Here is a 22,934-nt window from a genome sequence, read left to right as displayed (position 1 = left end):
AACAGACGAAGCACCTACCCCCTGCACCCAATTACTCAGTTCTGTGCCTGTCTATGAGCTCTTGATACAAAATTTCATGTACTCCCCAGGACTTGACAAATGTGCCCACCAGACTGAAAGCTTTAAAGGACAAGTAGGATTCAAAGAAATTGGGGTGTGGGGAGGAGAAACAGGAGAAGGAGGATACAATGGTGGACAGACAGGAAGCCATACACAGAAAGACAAACAGATGGGGGATATAATGGCTGACAGACAGAAAGCCACACACAGAGAACAGCGAGGTCAAAGTCACACACTCAAGTGACCAGACATCAGCTGGTCATCCAGAGAAGACCTGGAATTCCTAGCCAGGAGGAAAGCACAGAGGCATCTAAGTGCTCAAAGCATTTACCCCTGGGGGAAGAGCCAGGGAGCCGGTGAAATCCCTTCAAAGGGCTGGCACATTTTAATGAATCATTTCCCTAGAGCTGACTCTCTTGACTAAATTACACTGCAATGAAATGAGCAAGTTTGTGCATAATACTTTCCAATGTCTGAGTTCCTCAGGTATAATTACACAGCGCCAGTGCCATGGCTCAGTGGATAAAGGCGCTTGCCACCAGGCCTGAAGACCTGAATTCGATTGCCAAGACCCACATGGTGTAAGGTGAGAACCCACTCCTGCAAGGTGTCCTCAGTCCTCCGCCTGTGCCCGTGGGACACACCCCGCACATGGCACGTGCACGCGTGCGCACACACACACACACACACACACACACACACACACACAAACACGCACACGCGTGCACATGCGCAGAGAAGTACATTTTACAAATCTACACGTTAACAGCTTCAGTTTAGTTCAGTGAGTATTATAAGGCCATTTGCATATTAACAAAGTTCGATTCTGACGGTCCAGTCTAAAATATATCTCTATAAACTTACTACAAAACTAGCCAAGTTTCAATACCTCAAAAATCTACAGATAACGAGTTTGAACTGGTCTCTCTACTTCTCACGAAACTTTGAAAACTTCTTCCAAGTTATCAGAACCATACACCAAAGGACTCTTACCTTTACAGCTCGGTTTCTCGGTTGAATTCTGTGAAGTCACAGTAAGGTGACAGCGGAAACGTTCTCTAGAAATGACTGACATCATCCAAATTCTTCCCCTAAGTTCTTCTGGCGTATGGATGTCCTAATTTTACCACTTCCAAGAGCAAAACTTCTCCCCCGGACTGGTGATTGATACACTTTAACCATCTTATCCCTTTGTCTCCAGCGTCTGTACAAAGCTGCCTTTGTTAGTACTCAAGAGCGCCTGTTCCTGTGGGCAACCTGAACCGTTCTTCTAGACTTCTCAGGAAAAACAAGACTTACTGCCTTAACTATTGTTCACCGTTGCAGCTGCTGTTTTGAGACAGGGTTTGGGGTGTATCAGGTTGGCCTGGAACCACTATGTAGTTGACATGACCTTGAAATCCTGATCTTCCTGCTTCCAAAGCCTGGGCCTGCTGGAGAGCTCGCCATCCCCAGCACCTTCCCATCCTCCCTACCACTGTTTTATGGTAAGAGAAAACTTTGGGTTATCTTTTAATGAAGTGAATTTAGTTTCACCCTAGTATTTCAACTGAGAAAAAATTCTAATAAAACCATTTTGTTAAAGGCAGTATAACTAGAAACCTCAAAGCCATTCCTGCTCCTGGGAAATATTCCCCTTCTGTCTTTTGTTGCTGTTTCTTTGAGATGTTTGTTTCTTTGAGACAGCATCTTAGTATGTAGTCCAGGCTAGCCTGGAACTTCCTGTGAAGACAAGGCCAACCCGGAGTTCTGTGCCAGAACTACAGTGTGTGACACCACACTTCAGTGCCATTGTTGTAGTTAGTTTGACATTTATTTGTGTGTGTGTGCATATGTGTACATATATGTAGTCTGTGAATGTGTGTGTATCACGTCATGAGTCAGGGAACTCCTTTCAAGGGGTTGGTTCTCTCGCACCACTCTAGGGGTTCTGGGGTCACACCCAGGTTGTCAGGCTTGGTGGCAAGAGCCTGCACCTGCTGAGAGACCCTGTCCCCTTTGTTATGTTTTGTTTTCTTTTTCGATAAGGTCTCTCTCTGAGGCTGCCCACAAACTCATGACAAGCCTCCTGCCTCAATTTCTCCACATGCTAGAATCACAGAAATGAGCCACCACGCTAGGAGCACAATGTATATTTCAAATACTAGGGTAATAAATGAAATTAATCTATTAGTTCTAACTAATTCAGTGAACATGAACTTAGTCCCTACTACGCACTAGGTATTATGCTGGTTACAAAGGTGTTTAGTCCCTACTATGCACTAGGTAATATGCTGGTTAACAGACGCGATGTGAAAAGGCCGAAGCAGGATCTGCTCTCAGACCTTTCCATCTTGGAGCCAAGAAAGGAAGGCAAACAAGGAACTTTATGAAATGGGAGGTCTTACTGACAAAAACAATGGGAAGAGTCTTTGGATTGGAATGAGATTCTGGAAATACCTGTATCACTAGCCAGAAATCTGAAGTTCATGAGTGAGTTGAGAAAGACAAAGAACCTAAAGAGATCTTCAGAAGATAGTAATCTCATCAACCAGGTCTTGACTAGACTCAATGGCATCTTATTTCCTCTAAGATAAACCCAAATTCCTTAAGACAGCTAACTAAATCCCAATAACAGACCCTAACCCTTAGGGTCTAGCAGTATCTATGTACAACATTTTTTTGTTTTTGTTTTTTCGAGACAAAGTTTCTGTAACAGTCTTAGCTGTCCTAGAACTCTCTTTGCAGACCAGGCTGGCCTCGAACAGAGGCCACCTGCCTCTGGCTCCCGAGTGCTGGGATTAAAGGTGTGCGCCACCACTGCCCAGCTATACAACATATTCTTGTTTTCTGTTTTATTTACTTTCTGAGACAGAGTCTCAGCGTAGCCCTGTCTGGCCTAGAACTTGCTATATAGAGCTTGCTGGCCTCAAACTCACAGAGGTCTGATGAGCCTGCCTGTACCTCCTTTCCACCCAACGCCTATCAGTTAAGCTCAGGAAAGCCCAGGGTTTTCCTTCCTGGAGTTTTTCAGGCACTACAACTTCATCTGAGTGAGTACATTTGACTCAGAGCCGGGGAAATAGCTCACTGAGCAAGAGGACTCATTTGTTATACAAGCACAAGGACCTGAGTTTGAATCCCCGGCACCCATGACAAAAAGCCAGATGTGGCCACACCTGTACCTGTCACCCCAGGATGGTGACAGGATGATTGCTGGGGCTTGCTACCTGTCAGCAGATGCCTAGGTTCAATGAGGGACCCTCACTTAAAGGATATCAGGCAAAGACTAACTGAGCAAGACACCTGTCGTACAACCGCACAGGCATATGCTCACACCACGTGCACACATACACCAAAAATAAAAAAACAAAAAAGGAAAAGAAACCAAGTGTGGGTTTAAGCTTAGTTCTTCAGTCTGGCTTTACCAGAAGTGAATCTTAGAATATTCTATCAGTATTTTAAGTCTAATCTCTATTGTTCTCTTTAGATGTGATGGTAAACTCGGCAACCTTATGCCTCAGCCTCCAGAGCAGCTGGAACTACAGGCATCCCCACCGTACTCTGCTTGATCTCAACTTCTGCTGCTGCTGAAGAGCTGTTCCTGCAAGCTGGGCAAACATGCTGTCACGGTATTGTACCCCCAGGCCTGATCTTAATTTTACTAGGCTCTGGAGGGGGAGGTAATTAGTATGTTGAAAAACTCCCGACATGAATGACAGTAACCCTAGACTTACTGCTGGGCCTTAGGAGAGGCCATCATGGAGAAAGACAAAGGACTGGGTCTGGTGCAGCAAAACATACCTTCAGTCCTGGCACTAGGAGGCAGAGGCAAGTGGATTCCTATGAGTTTGAGTTCAGCACAGTTTACATAGTAAGTTCCAGGCCAGCAAGGGTTATGGTGAGACGCTGTCTCAAAAAGAAGTCTCTTTTTTTGTGGCATCTCCTAAGCAGTCAGTCATGTCTAGATAAAGATGCCTGTCTCCTTTCCAGCCACGGGCTGTTAGAAACCCACTGAGGTAAAGGAAATGCAAATGTTGTACATCTTATGAGAGAAGCACAAGGCCACAGAGGTAGCTGCTGATGCGCTGAGTGAAGAGTGTTAGGGTTACGTGGTCCAAATCAGTGGCAGGAACGACAAACGAGGTTTTCCCATGGAGCAAGGTGTCTTGGCCCATGGTAGAGTGTGCCCGCTGTTCAGTGAGGGACACTCTTGTTATAGACCAAAGAGAACTGCCAAGAGGAAGCACCAGTGTGTTCGAGGATGTGTTGTGGATGCAACCTGAGTGTTCTCAACTTGGTTACTGCAAGAAGAGGGGAGGAATACTCCTGGTCCTCATCTTGGTAGTTGGGGCTCGAAAGAGCCAGCAAGGTCCGAAAGCTTTTCAGCCTCTCTGAAGATGATGCCTGCCAATATGTTGTCAGGGAGCCCTTAAACAAAGAAGGGAAGAAGCCCAGGACCAAAGCACCGAAGATTCAGAGTCCTGTTACTTCTGGTATCCTGCACCACAAACGCTGACATTGCTCTGAAGAAACAGCACACTAAGAAAAACAAGGAGGCTGCAGGATATGCTAAACTCATGATGGCCAAGATAATGAAGGACAGCCAGGCAGTGGTGGTGCACGCCTTTAATCCCAGCACTTGGGAGGCAGAGGCAGGTGGATCTCTCTGAGTTCGAGGCCAGCCTGGTCTACATAGGGAGTTCCAGGACAGCCAGGGCAACAAAGAGAAACCCTGTATTGGAAAAAGAAAAAGAGAGAGAGACAGAGAGACAGAGAGACAGAGAGAGACAGAGGAGGGGGGAATATGAATTAAGATAAACACCAGGAACAGATTGCTAAGAGATGTAGGCTATCCTCACTGGGAGCTTCCACTTCTAACTCTGAGTTCAGTCAAAAGTAAGTCCTTGAGAATACATATTAAAAAGAGTGGCAAATAACGACCAGAACTTGTGAAAAAAGAGTGAGAACTAAATTAAGTAAAGAAGGTTTTCCCACTTTTCCTACTCAGATATCTTTTTGGAGCAAAATCTCTGTCCTTACTATAGCCTTACCTTCCAATTACTTCTTGTTCCTGCTTTCCTCTTCATCATCTGAACCACACTTTCTGAAATATATCAAGTTTTGTCCAAAACTCTAGAATGTGCTTTCTGTAATTTTAATTTTCTTAGTTATTTTTTGTTTCATTTTTGAGACAGGGTCTCTCTACACAGCCCTGGCTATCCTTGAACTCACTATATAGGCCAGGCTGACCTCAAATTCAGAGCGATCCTCCTGCCTCTGCTTCCCAAGCCTGGCTAAAACAGTCTTCAATACTTATCTGTCCTGTTCTTCCTTAACACAAAGTTCCTATGTCCTTAGTAGCTGATCATGAAGTAAGGAATATGACTAAATCCACCCACATTAAAATTAAAATAGATGGGGCTGGAGAGATGGCTCAGTGGTTAACGACTCTTCCCGAGGACCCTCATGGCAGCTCACAACCACTAGGGTTTCCATTGCTACAGGCGGCAGGCATGCATGTGATGCAAACATACATGCATAAAAATAATTTAAAAATCGTGGGGCAGTGGTGGCGCACACCTTTAATCCCACCCAGCACTTGGGAAGCAGAGGCAGATGGATATCAATGAGTTCGAGGCCAGCCTAGTCTACAAAGCCAGTTCCAGGACAGCTAGAACTGTTACACAGAGAAACCCTGTCTCTAAAAAGCAAAACAAACAAACAAACAAACAAAAAATTTAAAAATCAAAATAGAGTTAGACAGTTCTAGCCACTCCCATATGTATATCTATATACACATATACATACATTATACATGTCCACAGAGATTATCAATGTTCATTTCTATGCATTTTAAAGGTAAATAAACTTAACTACAGTAATTTCACAGAGCTGAGGGGGTCCCTAGAAGTCCACTACATAAATCAGGCAAGCCAACTCAGACCATCATTTCCCAGGGATTGAGGAATTGAGGTGGTACATTTAATCCCAGCACTAGGAAGACAAAGGCAGGTGAATCTCTCTCTGGGAGTTCAAGACCAGCCTGGTCAACAAAGTGAGTTCTAGGAGCCCTGGTCTACATAGGGAGTTCCAGGACAGTGAGAGCTACATAAGAGAGACCCTGCCTCAAAAACAAAAAACAACCAGGGATCGATTCCCCCAAACATGTCAGTTTGCACGGCCATCTACTTGTAGACACTTTTGCTGGGGGGTCATTTTCTTTGTTTGTAACAGGGTTTCAGGAGGCAGCCCTGGCTCACCATAAACTCACAAGAGATCCAGTGCTGAAATCACAGGCATGTACCACCATGCCCAGTTTACAAGGAACTGTTCTCAACAAGTGGTATTAAGACTGCAGGGAGTGGAGGGGAAGCATCTATTGGGCATGCGGGGGACAATCAATAACAGATCGATATTTACACTTTCAGTGTTAAGCTCACAGGTAAATCAAAGCAAAAGCACACTGAGGTTACATAGTGATGTTGTCAGCTGATTTCTAATAAAGGCTGTGAGGCATAAGCACAGTTAAAGATTACTTGCTTTGTAAGTTACAGATGAAGAGCAGGATTAGGCCGTCTCTCCCATCCTTTTCACCCCTTGCTCTCCAATATGTCTCCTGAGAAATCTTTAACCTCCTTTTCTAGGAAGCGCCTGAAATTGTATAGCATATGTTTCAACAATAACAGATTGCTTGCATGACCAAACTATTCAGTTTCCTGAGTCTTCCATACATCTTACAAATTTCATCTTTAGCAAAGAGCCTTGCCGAGCCAGTTTAATTAGAATGTCCTCCCCAGGTATGTGATGGAGGTAGGTCCTCATCCTTCACCAAAGTGTCCCAGAGCCCAGGCTTGTCTTCAGCAGGAATCATCATCCTAAGATGACTTACTCAGACTCCCCCTCACTGGGAATGCTTCCTCTTATACATCTCTATCCACGGCCCCTGCCCCTGCTCTTCACCTATAAATTCCTGCTAACCACAGCTCACTCAGGGTTAAACCCAATCTGTCTCCCCAGTGCCAAGCCCATTGTCACGGCCCTTATATTGCTACAATGGTCTTGAATACAGTTATTCTTCACCATTCAGCAAGTTTCATTAACTATTTTTTCTTTAGCAACAATGAGGTCAAGAACTTGATCTTGAACTCGAGTTCAGAGAAATGTCATCCCTTCTAGTAATTTTTGAAAGAAAGACTGAGGCTGGATTTGTACACACTCCGCAGTCAACCATACAGAAAGCACAGCAGCATTCATTCATTTCCAGGTGGCTTTTAACCTCAGCACCAGCAAAATGATGTCACTGAGTGTGCCGGTGCGCACCTGCAATCCCGGCACTTGGGAAGCAGAGGCAGGAGGACTGCGGCAAGTTCAAGGCCAGCCTGATCTGCACAGTGAATTCCAGGCCAGCCAGGGCTAGCGTGAGAGATTTTACTTCAAAAAGCAAACAATATATCTTGCGTCCACACATATCAGAACTGCAATCAAACTACACAAACTGAAGTGGGGAGAAAGACCTTTCACTTTACTGAGACAGACGCACATGAAATTTTGTTCGAGTAATTTGTTCAACATTCACCATAAATTACTTGTAGTTAATGATAAGTTGGACTTTTCAAGCTAACACAGGATATAGGAAAACAGTAACGTAAGTCTCATCAGGACCCAGTTCCTGACCTCCTGTGGCTTTTCTCAAGAAAGCAAAAAATCTAAAAATAAGAAAGGACAACAATGCCCAAGAATTACCAGGTAAAGGGTGTTCTGAAAGACTCAAATGGCACTTAGTCAATTTTTACCCAAGTATGACCTGCATCGATCCAAAATCTAAAATTTTTTCCTATACGCAACCACAACAAAAACAACAAAAAAGAGCAAAAACAGGGGCAAAGGATCTCATTAGCCGTCCCTCCAGAACAGACACACACTTGGCCAATAAGCATGGGAAAGACTGCTTTAATCCCTGGTCTGAAATCCAAATTAAAATCACAAAGAGATACCAAGTCACACCCACTAGGGTGGCTAAAAAACAGTGAAAACTGACAAGCATTGGTGATTTAAGGAAACCGCAACCCTCATGCACTGTTTGGTGGGAGGATAAAATTCAGCAACAACTTTGATTAAAGCCTAAAAGTTTCTCAAAAAAGTTAAGCACTGAGCAATTCCCTGCTTAGGTTTGTGTTCAGGGGCACTGAAAGCACACATCCACAAATGTTGTAGCAGCATTAATTATATCCAATGGCTAAAAGGTGAAAAACAACACAACTTCATTAACTAGTGAATGGATGTGATAGTGACCACATCCAGATAGACATTCAGCTTTAAAAAAGTACAGAACAGACAGACACACACTTGTTGCAACATGAATGAGCTTTGAAAACATTAGGCTATGTAAAGAAAGCCAGAAAAAAAAACAGACAGACAGACAGACAGACACACACACACACACACATATTAGGTGAGTGTGGCAAAAGCCTTGATCTCACCACTTGGGAAGTTGAGGCAAGGGGACCACGAATTCAGATTAGCCTGAACTATACAGCAGAACTGCTCCCCTAAGGGAAGAGCCAAAATCTTGTCTTTAAATGGAGGAGGCGGGGAACCCCCAAATACTGTTAGATTTCATTAGTGTCCACTAAGGGCAAATGCATAGGAACAGAAAGATTAGTGGTTGTCAATGGGTTGGCATAGTGAGGGAATGGGTAGCAACTAACAGGTACGGGGTTTCTTTTAGAGATTACGGAGAAAAAGAGCTGGATAGTGGTGACAGTTGCAAAACTAGATGAATGTACGAAAAGCCACATTTTGGAGGGATAAGTAGCACGTTCGCCACCTGATGTATCAGTGGATCAAACGTCCATTTACAAAAAGAGGGCATAGGTGTAACATACCTAAGAATATAATATGTAACACATCCGAACATGCCAGCTCTCGCCATAAATGGACACTGAGGCTTCTTAAATTGAGACATATTTTACACTCATATATAGCCAAGAACAGGGTGGCGAGGCTGCTGAGCCCCGAAGCGGGCTCCGGGGGTGAGCACCGCCCGCCTCCCAGCATCTGCATCCGAGCTCACCTTCCTCCATCCCTCAGTGTGCGCTCCTGGTTACCGTGGCCTCCTGAGCAAGTGGGACGCAGAGCCCGAGGGCAGCGGCGGGCAGGGCTGGGCAGAGTCGGGGCGGTCTCAGATCCCGCCGGCCGCGACTCCAGCGCCCTCCGACACACCTAGCCACGACGGAGCCGCCGAACGCCGCTGATGTGGCCGCCCGGCGGCTACCTGGATCCGCGGCCGCGCCCCAGCAAGCGGCTCGCCCGCCTGCCGGCTCGGGCTCCCGCTGGCAGCGTTAGCTCAGGCTGCCCTGCGCATCCTCCGGGCCGCCACCCAGCCCGTGCATCCTCGGCTCACCGCTCCGTCGGCCCCGGGCCTCGCCGGGGTCCGGCTTCGTGTTCCTTACGGACCGGAATTCAGCCGAGGACGTGGGAGTCGTTGCGCGCTTCTCGGAGGCCAAAGGACGGGGAGGAGACGTGCGGGCAGCGCGTCACGCCCTCCTAGCACCTGGCAGGGTCAGAGCCAAGTGCACAGGCGGGCGGGCGCTGCCCAGCCGAACCTTTCAGTTTGCCCACGCTCGAGTTTGGTAGTCGAGGTAGGCTTGAGCCAGAATCTGCCAAGGAAAACCGGGAGCTGCTTCGATGACTGTTTGTTAGGCACCTATTATGTGCGACTCAGCTGGTGGGGCTCCCGCCACCTCACCCCACCCCACAAAGGTGTGAGCCCTAGGGCACCGACTCCAGGGGAAAGCTGCTCGGTTTTAACCTGAGGCTACTCTATGGCCTCAAACCAAAGCTTTCACCGGACTGGGACAGCGTTGATTTAGCGGCTTTTGAGGTAGACACTGCCCTGTTTATCCTTGTTTTTCTTCTTCTGTGTCACAGTCAAACCTTGAATTTAACTTTGACCCTTAAGGGAGCTGCTGAATGATTAATGGTCATCTGCAGTCGCATGTGCGCGCGCGCGCGCACACACACACACACACACACACACACACACACACACACACACACACACTCTTTCAGGCTGGGTATGGTGACACCCGCCTTTAATCCCAGAGGCAGGTGGTTCTCCTTGAGACCAGCCTTCTCTATTGAGCAGGTTCCAGGAAAGCCAAGGTTGCATAGTGAAACCTTGTGTTAAAACAACAACAAAAAAAATAGTCATTCTCTTGTGGGTTTTTGCTGTTGTTGAACCCTAGAAGACAGTGTCTGTGCAGCCCAGACTGGCCTTAAACTCTTTTTGTTGTTGTTGTTGTTGTTTTTTGAGACAATCTCACTGTGTAGGTCTGGCTGCCTGGGCACTTGATTTGTCGACCACGCTGCCCTTGAACTCACAGTGACCTGCCTGCCTCTGCCTCTCAATGCTGGGATTAAAGACAGAGACCACCATTCTCCAACCTGGCCTCAAACTCTTACCCCTCCTGTTCTGGAATTACAGTATGTACCCCTGTGCCCAGCCCTAGAACATTTTCTAAAGGATTTTAAAGTGGGGGTGTCGGGGGAGGGAGGATGGAAAGATGATTAGCAGTTAAAAATAGGTTCTGTTCTTGTAGAGGGAGGACACAAATTCAGTTCCCAGCACCCACCTCCACAACCCTCCCCCAGCACACATCTGAAAGTCCAGTTCCACTGGACCCAAAGCCCTCTTCTGGCTTCCACAGGAGTCTGCACTCAGGAGCACATACCCAGTCTCTACACACACATATATACTCATTTAAAATAAAATTTAAAATCTTTAAAAGATTTTAAAATACCTTTAGGAATGAAAGCATTACTATGAAAAATATGGCTGCTGAATAGAAATTGCAGGAAGTCATTTGGAGTTCTTTGCTAAACCCCAAAAAGGATTCACTTACCACTAACTGGAACTGTTTGTTCCACTTTCTCAGAAACAGCTGTTTGAGTTGGCATGGTAATGAAGCGGCCTCTGCCTTAATCCTTACATGCACAAAGGCAATCTGATGTTGTTTCTCCATATATCACAAGGGGAGGAACTTTCAAATGACCAGTCTGCTCCTGTGGTGCTGCTGCTGCTTCTTTTTTTTTTTCTTTTTTTTTTTTTTGAGACAGGGTTTCTCTGTGTAGCTTTGGTGCCTGTCTTGGATCGAGCTCGCTCTGTAGACCAGGCTGGCCTCGAACTCACAGAGATCCGCCTGGCTCTGCCTCCCGAGTGCTGGCGTTAAAGGTGTGTGCCACTACCGCCCGGCCCATCACATGCTTCTTTCCACTTTCTTCAGCCCCTTTGTGTCTGTGAAAGAAACCTCCACCTACCTCACTGGAATGCTCACTGTATTTTGAGAAATGAAGTATGTATGGCCTAGTTTTACAATCTGAAGATAAAGCCGCCGCCAGGTGGTGGTGGCGCATGCCTTTAATCCCAGCACTCAGGAGGCAGAGCCAGGTGGATCTCTGTGAGTTCGAGTCCAGCCTGGGCTACCAAGTGAGTTCCAGGAAAGGCGCAAAGCTACACAGAGAAACCCTGTCTCAGAAAAAAAAAAAAAGAAGGTAATGAAGATAAGGCCAATTAAAACCCTTAAACTAAATGGCTGTAGTTTTGTCCTGGGACATGGTGAAGTCAGTGATTCCGTGGCATTTCCAGATGTCTCTGTTTTGATTTAACTACTATCTTAGGATTCTGCTGCTGTGAAGAGACACCATGACCACAGCAACTCTTAGGAAGGAAAACATTTAAATGGGGCTGGCTTACAGTTCAGAGGTTTCGTCCATTATTGTCATGGTGGGAAGCATGCAGGCAGGCAGACATGGTGCTGGAGAAAGAGGTAATATTTCTACATCCGGATCGCAATGGGCATGACTTGAGCATCTGAGACCTCAAAGCCTGCCCCAGCTGACACACTTCCTCCAGCAAGGCCACACCTACTTCAACAAGGCCACACCTCCCTATGGGCCTGTAGGGGCCATTTTTATTCAAACCACCCACAACTACATCTTACTAGAAGGTAATGAGCTGCTCCAAAAATGATCAGAAAGTCTAACAGGTAAGTGTGTCTCCCTGGCTCATGGAGTCTCTTTAAAATTTCCACTCAAAAACACACATAGGGAGCAGCAGTGGTGCACTCCTTAATCCCAGCATGTGGGAGGCAGAGGCAGGCAGATCTCTGTGAGTTTCAGGCCAGCCCAGTCTACAGAGTGACTTCCAGGACAGCCAGGGCTACACAATGAAACTCTGTCTCGAAAAACCAAAACCAACCATACAAAAACACCCATTGGAAGTCAACCTCTGCCATTTTTCCTGAGAAAGCTAGAAATTCCAAGTACTGCCCATCTCAATCAATTGGCTGTGGAAGGCAGCTTTCTGCTCATACGCTTCATTCTGTATACCACAGTCTGGTGTGGATTTTTAAAATTCTTTGAGCTTCAACTTGGAACTCAAATGGAAATTCAGTTTTCATCCTGAAACTAACTCACTGAACTCTGCTAAAGAAGCAGCCCCTCCTGGATAGGTCCTGGCTCACGCAGGCAGCAGGAATCACATTCCTAACTCCTTTTGCCGAACTGTTGGTGACTTTGAAGGTGAAGCGAGTATCTCAGAGCTGAGGTTCAGCAGCGATGATGGAGGTGGTGGGTGCCAGACCAAGGGGCCTGTCTTCTGTTGGCTAAAAGAGCTCTCTTGGAAGAAATGGCATTCTGAGCCCAATGAATGAAAAGTTGGACAGACAACCAAGAGCCAAATACAAGTCACTGTGGCCTAGAGAACACAGAGCCATTACCTTAAGTGACACCTTCCATCCTGGAAGGGGTTGCATAAATTTCTGTTGTCAGCAGGGAACAGAAATTCACAAAACAATACATTTACCAATAAATATGGAGCATCAGAGAGGTGGGCTCCAGCACAGCAAGCTAATCCCTTTCAGATGTCACCTCAGAGCATTCTCAAGCTGTCCTGGAGGCTAGAAGTCGGCTAAGCTAGATTCTGAGAAGTTTGTATAAACACGCAGACACGTCTATGTACACATACATAATGGCATACAGATATCATTTGAGATAAAGCATGCAGGGTTTGTCCTGTTTTGTTTTGTTAACATAATGATTTCAAGTTGCATTCATCTTCCTATGAATGTCATGATTTAACTTTTCTTATAGTTATGCATTGTGTATGTGCATGGGTGCGCGCGCCCGTGTGTGTGTGTGTGTGTGTGTGTGTGTGTGTGTGTGTGTGTGTGTGTGACTTTACAGCCTGTTTTCTGAGGCAGGCTCTCTGAGCAAACCTGAAGCTTGCTGTTTCAGCTAATCTGGCATGCTTGTTAGTTTTTGGGTATTATGTCAGCTTGACACAGGCTAGGGTCATCTGAGAAGAGAGGACCTCAATTATGATGTCTCCACCAGATTTACCTCTAGACAGAGCTGTGGGGGCATTTTCCTGATTACTGATTGATGCTGGAGGGCCATGCCCACTGTGTGAGGTGCCACCCCTAAGCATGTGGTCCTGGGTTGTGTAAGAAAGCGAGCTGAGCAAACCTTGGGGAACAATTGAGTAAGCAGGGTTTTTCCACGGCCTCTGCTTCAGGTCCAGTCCCTAGGTCCCAGACCTGCTTGAGTTCCCTGCTGTGGGATGGTCTGTATGTCAAATGTGTTGCTGATTGGTCAGTAAATAAATCACTGATTGGCCATTGGCTAGGCAGGAAGTATAGGCAGGACAAGGAGAAGAATTCTGGGAAGTGGAAGGCTGAGGGAGAGACACTGCCAGCTGTCACCATGACAAGCCGCATGTGAAGATCCCGGTAAGCCACGAGCCATGTGGCAAAGTATAGATTTATGGAAATGGATTAATTTAAGCTGTAAGAACAGTTAGCAAGAAGCCTGCCACGGCCATACAGTTTGTAACCAATATAATTCTCTGTGTTTACTTGGTCGGGTTTGAGCGGCTGTGGGACTGGCGGGTGAGAGAGATTTGTCCTGACCGTGGGCCAGGCAGGAAAACTCTAGCTACAGTTCCCCAAGCTGTTTTTGTCTACTTTTCCCCCACAGCAATAGAAAGTGAACTAGCACACCTAATCAGGAGGCTGTTGAGATCAGTCTGCCCTCTCTGCTGCCCAAGTGTTGGGATGTTGGATACAGACCAAATGCACCCGTCCTAAGTGCTGGCATTTTGACTTCAGACTCCATCTTACCTGTAGGGTGAAATAAAGTTCAGGTTCCCAAGCCTCAGGGGAGCTGGAAACTCTCCAATTGCTGACCAACCTCTTCCGGAAACCATAGAAATAGTTGTTATGCATCTTTAGTTCTCTAGAAACACCATGGCTGTTCCTAACAACAGAAGGAACAAATGAATCTGATTGGTTGGACTGACAAGCTTGTTCTGGATGTCCATGGACAACGATGAAACACTTAAGGAAAGCCCCCAATCTTTGAACTCCGACTGGTGAAAATTGGAACTGTAACTTGTCAACAAATGTCTATGATTTTTATGCTTAAATACTTGCTTCAACTCACTTCGGTCACAGTTCAGCTCCAAGGTTGTTTTGTGATCCTGATTGATCGGCCTCTTTCTTCCCTCTTTCTTTTATGCTGTCTTGCATTAAATCTTGCTTTTTTGGTAACCTCTTGTGTCGCTTGGGTTGATTCAGAGTCTTGGACCACCATAGGGACATGCTGGCATAGCTGGCCGGCTTTCATATGGGTACTGAAGATTTGAACATGGGTCCTTTTGCTTCCACAGCAAACACGCTTACCTACTGAGCCATCTCCTAAGGCCCTTGTTTTGTCTTTTTGAGATAGGGTTTCTCTATGTATCAATATACTAGGTTGACCTTAAACTTATGGCAATCCTCCTGCCTCCCAGATACTGGGATCACAGATGAGTACCGCCATGGCTGGCCTCTGAAAAGTTTAGTAATAAGAATGTTAGGTGAGATACGGAGTTAAGATCATTGATATTACAAGGCCTAAGACATCTCAATTGACTTACAATGTTGCTTGTCTTCAGAATCAGAAGGTTCTAGCCAAGCAAGGCCAAGCCTTCTGCAGGAATGTTACTGTGGAGATAGCTTCTCCAGAGAACTTTTGTTCACTAGGAAATCAGAAGGGGACAATTTGAGTTGCTTTGGGTAGACTGAGTTTAAATGTCACTAAAGTCAAAATGTTGAATATGTGTTTGAATGATGAGCCTGGGACTGAAAAATCTTCAAAACACTAGAGAGTGATCTGCTAAGCTCAACTCCCAGAACAGAGATGCAGCCTGAGACAGAGTAAAAGTAACCTTTAAGAGGGCAGGTACTGGCACTTACCTGTGAAGTCATGACTTCTAAACTTTAGAGAAGGCCTGAGCAGAATTGAGGGAGCGCTGAGACTCATGGGATCAGATACTGGGAAGAAGCCATTTTGTTCACCCTATTAAGATGCCATTGTAATTGAGAAGGGAGCTGAGGAGTAAATGCTTATTCAAAGACAGATTCTTGAGCTTCCCCCTGAGATGTCTATGAATAGCTCTGATACCCACTCAGTCTAGAACTACAGTGTGCAGCAAGGGAAACGGACAGCTCACTTGGCCCATTGATTCCCTCACAAATGTCAGGACCTGAGCCAGGATACCCAGAACCCAAGTAAAAAGCTGGGCATGGAGTTGGAGGGGTGGCCCAGTAGTTAAGAGCACTTGGTCCTCTTGGAGAGGTCCTGATTTGATTCCCAGCATCCACATGGCAGCTCACAACTGTAACTCCAGTTCCAGGGGATCTAATGCCCTGTTGCAGCCTCCTTGAGCACTGTGCACACAATGGTACACATACATACATGCTCACAAAACGTTCAGACACATAGAATCACATTAAGGAAATCTTTGTTTTTTTTCCCCCTTCTTTAAAAGAAAGCTGGACATCTGTAGCATGCACTTCTAATTCCAGTGAGAGGGAGGTAGAGATAGGTAGATTACTGAAAGCTCAATAGGCAGGTGGTTTAGCCTACTTGGCAAAGTCCCAAGCCAATGTGAGACTCTGACTCATACAAAAAGTGGAAGGTTCCCAAGATATGTCACCTGAGGCTGTACTCTGACCTCCGCATGCACACATGTGCACACACACAAAGAACCAGTGTGAACTACCTGAGAGTGATCCCACAGTCTGTATACAATACCCCCAAAGCAAAAGCATTAGGGAGTGCTATCACTCAAATGTCACACAGCCCATGCAGCAAAGGACCCAAGCTTTCTGCCCCCATTATCACTACTATTCCTGGGTATTTGAATGAAAAAAAAAGAGGAAGAAATAAAAAAGGAAAGACATGACTGCTCCTAGATATGATGAGCATAGCCAGAGGCAGGGACATGTAGGAGAGTCCAGAGTGAACATCACCAAACTGAGCTGGTCCATGTGCAGAGAAGGGAGAGAGGAGAGGAACCTCTGACCAAGAAGAGGGGTGGCCTGGGTCAAGAGACTAGCCAAGAGAGTATAGTACAGACCAAAAGGGCCAGGAAACCAAAATGGCTTGATTATACTTACAGTCCCTGGGCTGGAGAAGTTTAGGGTAAGGGGCGGGGTTTTGGCTAAGGATGGAAAGAGAGAGAGGGAGAGGAATAAAGGTTGTTTTGCTTACTGTCTAGGCTCTACAGGACTATCTGGGGCTAGGTAAGTGCAGGCAGTGTTTGAGCAGTTTACGAAGCTGGACTGCCTGGAGCTAGATGCTTTGGAGCCACCTGAGAGGTAGATTCCAAGGGAACACCTGGGGCTGACAAGTTGCTGGAGCAGTGGGCAGTTGATTTGAAATCTACTGGGACAGGTAGACCACGGAGAGACGGTAAAGTTAAGGAGTTTAGGGGAAATATTTTATCTTGCATGTACATTTGAAACTTTTGGACCTATGGTCCTGGCAGTTGGGAGAGGGGAGTTCCAAGACCAGGGAAAGATCCTACCCTCAAGAATAGGCAGTAGGTGAGTCTGTTGATTGACAAGAGTACTTACCTAGAGTCCGTTTGACTGTGAGGGATGGATCCACATTGACTCCCTGAAGCTTATTTGAGAGCCAAAGTTACATTTTAAGTTTTAATTACCATGCCTTAGAGATCCATGGAACGAAAATGTCTCTGATTTGCAAGCCCCTTGCCCAAGGTTAGATAGTTCCTGAAATGCTGGCGGCTGTTGTTTATGGGAGATAACAAGCCACATGTTTTCACTCCCCTAAACAAGTTTGTTTGACCCATCTGCACCGGATGAGCTTGATCACATGTGGTGAGAAGTACATAGGAAAGAAATACATCAGGATGTACACTTGCCCCTGATTGGACCTAATGGAAAGTGCAATGAATTACGGATTTTCCTTCTTAAGCCCTTGCCCTACTTGATTCTGGGCCATTTTCTGGGTACCTGGGTATGGACTTGCCCAGAGCTTATCTACCTGCCCAGTATTTAATTAAAGCTTGCTTCAAATTTGGCTTTCAACTGTGGTAGTGGGCTTATTCTTCATTGGTGGGATTAACACACGAATTTTTTGAAGTTTAAAAAGAGATAAAAGTTTTAGATATGTTAACATTACCACTGTTTGTAATCTGTACTAAAATCCACATTGTAGAAAAGGCAGTAGACTCATCATGCCTTTGAGTTATAGGAGAAACTCAGGGACCCCAAAATGATTCTGGGTTAAAAGTATTAACACTCAGCTGGGCAGTGGTGGCGCACGCCTTTAATCCGAGCACTCGGGAGGCAGAGCCAGGCAGATCTCTGTGAGTTCAAGGCCAGCCTGGGCTACCAAGTGAATCCCAGGAAAGGCGCAAAGCTACACAGAGAAACCCTGTCTCGAAAAACCAAAAAAAAAAAAAAAAAGTATTAACACTCGTTCCAGATGGCTGAATATATAGATTAGACAGAGATGTTTTTAGCACAATGAGAAGCACTTTTAAGTCTATATACTTCTAAGACAACCAAAGGAAATTTAAAATCTTGGGCTTGTGACTGTGATAATAGTAGCCAGTGCTTATCAGAGTTAGACAACAACTCATCAGAGCTTCATTGATTAATGTTAAATCTCTAAAACGTTTAAGTCTTAATATAACAATAGCATAGAGAGGGAAAGAAATCTGAAACGTGTTTTTATTTTTTTGCATTTCTTACCTGGAATTCAGAGATCCACCTGCCACTGCCTCCTGAGTGCTGGGATTAAAGGCATGCACTACCACTGCAGGCTAAATCACTTTTTTTTTCCGGTTTTTCGAGGCAGGGTTTCTCTGTGTAGTTTTGCGCCTTTCCTGGAACTCACTTTGTAGCCCAGGCTGGCCTTGAACTCACAGAGATCCGCCTGGCTCTGCCTCCCGAGTGCTGGGATTAAAGGCGTGCGCCACCACCGCCCGGCTAAATCACTTTCTTACAACTCGTATGAACTTTAAGCTTTTTTTCCCATCCAACCATTTACCATGAGACACAGGCAGTTGGTTACTGAGAGCGGTCATTGCAAAGCAAGTTCCTTTAAATAAAGGAATAGTAAAAAGTTACTTTGAAACCTGTTTTGTGGGTTTATTTCTTTTCAGGAGTCTGTTAGCAAGGTAAACTGTCCTTCTCTGCTGGAGACCTAGTAATAACTCTAGTAATAACTACACCTGAGGGAGGTGTAGCCTTGAGGGAGGGGCTGGTTGCTTGCTGCTGCTAGTACAGTCAGTCAATATCATCAGAGACCTGAGAAGAATAAATTATAGCAGGAGGTATAATTAAAATGTATCAATTAAAAATTGACAGAAACTTCCCCATTATGGAGGTTGCTCTAGGCTCCTGTTGTCTCCATGGCTAGGCAGTGGTGTTGGGTCTTCAGCCCCGATATGGGACAGCATTTAATCTTCAGCCACCACACAGCAGCAGGCCTTCCACGGTCAGACCCAGGTCTGAGAGATTTTCCTGTAGAGGAGGAATGTGGGGGACTGACCTTTGACCAGGCTGAGTAGGACAATCACCCTGAAAGTGTCTCTATAATAGGAAGCTTTTTCTTTAACATTTTAAAACATATTCTGCAGCACTCTGAAGAGTTTGAGGACCACTATCTATTAAGTATACCTGAGTTTAGGCTTAACCTTGAAAACACATACAGAAAACTAAATAAAGCTTGCTACTAAATGAATTACATAATAGTTTGTAAGTTTGTAGCTTTCATAAGATTACAGATTTACAGACTTATCTCTGTAAGTTTGAGCCTTAAAATTTTGAGTTGAAGATTTAAACCATAAATACAGCCCATAGAGAGACTGGGGACTTTTACAGTATACTATTATAGAATATCATAGTTTCCTACATGACTTAGTTTATCCAAATAGCTAAAGCTTAACAGAGTGAACAAAGACAAAGAAGCTAGGCAAACATTACTGTGAACCTGAGTAGACCCTAGGAATGTATAAATCTTATTTACCAAATATATCTTATTTATCGAATGTATGCTGTTACTTATATAACTATTGTAGAAGTCTGTTGTTGAACAGTTAGCAAAGATGTAAGTAGTTAGGTGTAAATCTCTAAGCCAATTTTTGTTATTCTGAGTAGATCTTTATAGCTTTAAAATTTTATCATCATACAAAAATCCATACTGGTCTAAAATATTTTAGAGGTCTGTTCTTTCCTTAGTCTGAAGGGAGAGACAATGATAAGCAGAGGGCTCAGTAAAACTGGGAAGTTTTGTAATTGTTACTTTATACCATGTTGCCATCTTAAGATGGTGACGTCACATGGCATGCACTTTTTTTTGTAGAGGGCAGAAAGGCCTTGTACTCATAGAGAAGCACTAAGAGAACCAAGAATGTTAATCATGCAGGAGTGTCTCCTCAATGGAGGAGATAAAATCAAATACCTCCATTCCATCCGGAAAGCTGAGAGTGGAGGTTGTTAATGACCTGGTGATCTTTTTACTATCTGAAGGGACAGCCCCCACCCAAATTCCCCAGAATGATTATTCCCTATGACTCTTCCCTCCCTAGACCATTATCCATCCTTAGGGGAGATGTCACACACTCTTTATGGCTGGATGACCTCTATGCTATCCTCAGAGACCACACTAGATTCTAGGTCTTTTAACTAAGAAACCCACCCTCATGTCGTATGTACTTTGTAAAAAGAGTTTCTGTGTAGTCACATCTTAAGCTTTATTGTACACCTGGAATTGGAATTATGGGAATTTTGTTAGCTGGAGACCCTTTTCCAAATTATATTATGTTTAAATATACCTACAATAAACCATCTGGTGTTAGGCTTCCTGAAATCTGATCCAAGTTGATGAAGTCAATCTGCACAGGGTTTTCATTCTTATCTCTTTGAGCAGTTCACTTCCCTGTCTGACACCTGCAGGGATCCCCTCACTCTTTAACCTTAGTAAAGATGGCTGACAGTCACATGGTTGCTTCCATATTGATGAGGTCATCAGCCAAGATGCAGGAGAACCACATGGTTGCTATTTAAAAACATGCATTTTCCTAAACAAGAGTAGAATCTAAGTTACATACACAGGATATTCTAAACAAGAGTTGAATCACATATATACTCATGTATAGATTTTTATTTTATTTATTTATTTATTTTTTGGTTTTTTGAGACAGAGTTTCTCTGTAGCTTTAGAGCCTGTCCTGGACTAGCTCTGTAGTCCAGGCTAGCCTCGAACTCACAGAGATTCACCTGCCTCTGCCTCCCGAGTGCTGGGATTACAGGCATGCACCACCACCGCCCAGCCAGATTTTTTAATTATAAGCCTTTTGTTATAAGTTTAAATCCAAATTTTGTGACAGATTTTATAGATTTTTAAATCAGACCCCAAAGAACTTACAAATCCTAAGATAGAGTTTACAGCATAGTCTTAAGAGATCTTTTGATGTTGGGTTGTGGTTGTGCTTGCCTTTAGTTCCAGCACTCAGGAGGCAGAGGCAGGCAATCTCTGTGAGGCTAATCTGGTCTACATAGTGGGTGACAGGACAGCAGAGAAACCCTGTCTCAAACAAACAAACAAACAAACAAACAAACAAACAAACAGAGTAGGAAGTAGAACCTTAGAGATAAGAGACTTGGAAACGTAGAGCAGAGCAAGTTTAGATATAAAAATTTGGGATCATTTGTTTGTGCAGTGGCAGTTGTTACGATTTGTGAGAATTCAGAAATCAAGTGTGCCAGTTTTTGGCCATTGACCTATACAGAGGCCAAGCTGTAGTAATAAAACCTGCGTGGAGGAAGTAAGTGGAGGGAATTTCTATAAGCTCCAACAGGGTGCTGAGAGCAGAAGCTGGGGCGGGGGGGGGAGTGGGGGTTTTGGGTGGGTGCCAGGAGGGATTATGGAACAGACAGAGCAGGCAGCTCCCAGGGGTTGGAGGAAACTTTAGGAGGGAGCTGAGAACAGAAGTTTAGGGCTGCAGTTTCTAGAAGGAAGAGATAAGGAAACTCACAATGTATAGACCCAGGAAGGCTCACAAGAGAGAAAGATCAGGTAGAGTGGGAGGAAGGAAGGAAAAGGGTCCCAGGCTTCTGAAAGCTGGACTGCAGCTTCCTAGGGAAGAGATGAAGTGGATAAAGTGTCATTGAGACAAGAATTTCCATGGGGCATCTCAAGCAGAATGGGAAACTCGTCAGATTGAAGAATGTTCCAAATCATAGAGGAAAGGCCTTGTCTTTGTTATTGGAGCCCAGTGTGGGCAAGAGGAGCTTCCTGACACTGTAGTAACAGTAAACAAATTCAGGTAGGGGTGACACTTATCCAGAAGAGGAGAGGGGAGAGAGCAGGAGAAAAGGGAGATGTACACATGGGTGCAGCAGGCCAGAGGAGAAACATGTACAGAGTGTAGAGGTGCCCATGTGGAGGGCACAGCAGGCCAGAGTCCGGAGAGACACTTACAAGGAGTAGACTAAAGGCAAATGGTTAGAAAAAAGGTGGAAGGATGTAATCAGAGGCTTTTGTCTGTCCCACCCAGTCCCACAGCCACTTTTAAGTAATCACTCAGAGGCTTATATTACTTATAAATGCTTGGCCAGTGGCTCAGGCTTATTACTAGCTAGCTCTTACATTTAAATTAACCCATTTCTATTAATCTATGTATCGCCACATGGCCCATGGCTTACCAGTTCTTTCACATCTTGCTTTTTAGGTGGCTCGAAGTGTCTGCCATAACTCCACCCTTCTTCATCTCTGTCTTCAGTTTGAATGTACCGCCTAAACTTATTCTGCCTTGCCATTGGCCGAACAGCTTTATTTATCAACCAATGAGAGTAACACATATTTACAGTACGCAGAAAGACATCCCACAGCAGAAGGAAGCAGTAGCTGAAGAATCAGGCTCTAGAATTTGGAATCCAATCTTATGGGTGGCAGAAGCCAGCAGAAACAATTGATCCATATATACCCTAGGAGAGTCAGATCCGCAGCTTGGTTCAGAATGGCTGAGCTCCCTGGAAGGGAACTCATTTATGACATTCCCCCAGGTTTCAGCACCAGATGAATGAGAAAAAGAGGAAGAAGAAGGAGGAGGAGAAGAAGAAGAAGAAATAAAAAAGGAAGGACATGGCTGCTCCTAGGTATGTTGGAGGAGAAGTTTATTATAGATATGTGGGACAGCATAGTCAGAGGCAGGGACATCTGGGAGAGTCCAGAGTGGACATGGCTAGACTGAGCTAGGCCTCTTGAAGACAGGGGAAAGGAGCTGCTGACCTCAATGGTGGCCTGAGCCAAGAGGGTAAAAGGTAGACAAAAGGGCCAAGTAACCCAAATGGCTGGATTATATAGTGAAGGGCAGCTGGGGGAAAGGCAGTTTAGGGTAGGGAGAGTATGCCAGCCATACCCTGTAACAGGTAGGGACTAAGGGATGCTGGGAGAAGCTGGTGGCTAGCATCTGCTTTGATATGCTAATGGGCACCTCAGCCATTTGTCCAGGTTTGGGACCTAACAGT

The 22,934-nt window shown here is 45.1% G+C and overlaps 1 long non-coding RNA gene across 2 annotated transcripts; it reads left to right on the top strand.

Annotated features, from left to right (window-relative positions):
* Positions 1-1,149: 1,149 nt before the first annotated feature.
* Positions 1,150-22,934, top strand: LOC131901218 (uncharacterized). Of its 2 annotated transcripts, none has more exons than XR_009376436.1 (3): positions 1,150-1,547; positions 3,530-3,671; positions 4,465-4,974. It is a non-coding gene; the product is annotated as an uncharacterized LOC131901218 (long non-coding RNA). The 2 variants fall into 2 exon arrangements; XR_009376435.1 differs by lacking the exon at positions 4,465-4,974 and adding an exon at positions 22,470-22,934 and having other exon boundaries at positions 1,151-1,547.

Source organism: Peromyscus eremicus, unplaced genomic scaffold (genome assembly GCF_949786415.1).
Source record: "Peromyscus eremicus unplaced genomic scaffold, PerEre_H2_v1 PerEre#2#unplaced_57, whole genome shotgun sequence".
Taxonomy (NCBI): domain Eukaryota; kingdom Metazoa; phylum Chordata; class Mammalia; order Rodentia; family Cricetidae; genus Peromyscus; species Peromyscus eremicus.
This window is presented reverse-complemented; position numbering and strand designations above follow the sequence as displayed.